The sequence below is a fragment of the Tachysurus vachellii genome, chromosome 2 (assembly GCF_030014155.1).
Source record: "Tachysurus vachellii isolate PV-2020 chromosome 2, HZAU_Pvac_v1, whole genome shotgun sequence".
Classification (NCBI taxonomy): Eukaryota; Metazoa; Chordata; class Actinopteri; order Siluriformes; family Bagridae; genus Tachysurus; species Tachysurus vachellii.
Window position 1 is genome coordinate 20641006 of NC_083461.1, and position 2487 is coordinate 20643492.

Genomic DNA, 2487 nt, shown 5'->3' on the forward strand with positions numbered 1-2487 from the left:
GATTCTTGATCTACATTAACAGTGAATATTTTTCAACATTTTATTTATTTATTTAGTTAGTTACTTATTTGTTTGTTTGTTTGTTTGTTTGTTTGTACCAATTGTGAATATTCTATAAATATGCTCTTATTTTACAGGGTTAATTTAAAAATGTTGCTTGTTTTTCTAGAAATCATTCAAAAATTATATTCTTACACCATGAGGGGTCAATTGCTCCTATTAACATAAGTTTAATTTTAATTTAATGTGTGTTGAATGCCAAATTAAACAATTGACGTCTTTTCATGACTTTTGAATATTTAAAATGCGAAAAAAAATTCTACATTTATTCTGTCAAAGTATTTGGTTCCATAGGTGTTAGTCATGTGGAAAAGCTTGTTAAATGTATTCAGTTATCTTCGTTTTAACAATATTGGAAGATTCAAGTGATTTATAATTAAACAAATAAAACCAAAGAAAAGTGTATTTTTTTTTTTTAATGATCTGTAAAATGTAATTTAAAAAAAATAAATCCAATTTCTTGTGAGGTAAAAGTAAGGACACCTTCACATTTACTTGTACTTAAAGAATTTGTAATCAGACATTCCACTGTCCGGTAATCATTTTTACATATTCACCGGAAGAGCAGTTATTTAGCAGATGCTTAATGAAGTCTCCAAAAACATCATCGGACCTACAGCCAGCTCTTGCTACCATTGACATCAAAATGCATAAATCAATTAGAAAGAGACTGCACAACTTTATCATGGGAGGCGTGCAAGGAGGAAACCTTTGCTGTCTGAGGAAAAACATGAGGACAAGACTGAAGTTGCCAAAGAGCATTGAGACAAAGGCCAAGACTTCTGGAATAATGTACTTTGGACAGATGAGTCTAAAACTGAATTATTTGAACACCATAAGAGAGGGAATGTTTGGCCAAAACCAGATGCAGCATTTCACAAAAGAACCTCATACCAACTATGAAACATGGAGGTGGAAGTGTTATGATTTGGAGATGTTTTGCTGCAGCAGGACCTGTCCAGCTCATCCTCGTAGAATCTACTATGAGTTCTACATTGTATCAGAAGGTGCTTGAGGAACATTTGAGAACATTTGTTGAAAAATTTAAGCTGAAGCAGAACTGGATCTTGAAACATGACAATGACCTAAAACATACCAGCAAATCCACCATTAAAACTAAAAGGTTTAGTTACTTTAGTTACTTCTACACTTACAGTACATTCAGACACTTATGTTTAAGAGAAAGAAAAGATTTCTTCCTAAAATTTGACCATACAAGATTTTACACACAGGTCACAATAACATTCATAGTTTCAAGTATTTTTTCCAGTCCTTTATTTGTTCACAAAATGCTTTTATTCAGGAAAAAACATTAGAGTCTAAATATTGTAAATCTGAACCTACGATTCTGCTTTTAGTAAGATACTTTAAATGTAGACTGTAGGGTTAAAGTTAGGAGCAGAACAAACTTACCGTCATCTGGTCCTGAACAACTTCTGTGGTTCGGACCAGAGCCGGTTCGTTGGCCTGCTTACACACTTAGTCTAAATGCAAAGAAAATGCTATCACACATCTTCGTCTATGTGTTGTGTGTTGAATTCCACACAAGTAGTATTTTCCACTTCTGATCCTGGTGAACCGGGACTGTATATTTTCACACCTCCAGTGTCACCCATATGAGGATGAGGTTCCCCATTGAGTCTGGTTCCTCTCAAGGTTTTGTCCTTACCATTCAAGGGAGTTTTTCCTTGCCACAGTCGCCTGAGTCACCTCAGACTTCCTCATTGGTGATAAATACAAATACATTTAAATATATCTAATATTAATCTTTATATTAACGTTATATTAACCTTTTGTTTTATGTTTATGTTCTGTAAAGCTGCTTTGAGACAATGTCAGTTGTTAAAAGCACTATACAAATAAATTGGATTTGAAATTGAACCTCTAAAAACACTTCACTGATGTTTAGTATGCACATGTCTACTGTGGGCTAAGGTTTAAGTACACATTGACTGATTTTATTACACATTCATGAACCAACATCATAATTTAGTGTTTATTTTTGTCTTCAAATTTTTGTCTCGTCTCATTTTACACCCAATTAACGAAACACCCTGAAATAAAATATCACGGCAATGACTATTAATGCAACGTTGCTGCAAACCATCACCCCTCTAACTGCTGAATTTGATTCACAAGACTAAAAATGAGAAGAAATTGTGACTCATATGCAAAGGTGTCACGATAGCAAGGATAGCAAAGTATCTAGAAACCAGCAAATTGCTCACGGGTTTAACTTGATTGCAAAAAAGATTTTTAAGAGGTTTAAGAGTTTCTTAGGAAGAGAAAATGGCCGAAAAGTAAAGAGGGAGAAGATATGTATTGTATACAATATGTAATAATGGTAGTGAGTTAATAAGATGATACAGATTAGATCATGTAGGGTTTATTTTTGTGACCAATCATATAAGAGATATCATATAAGAG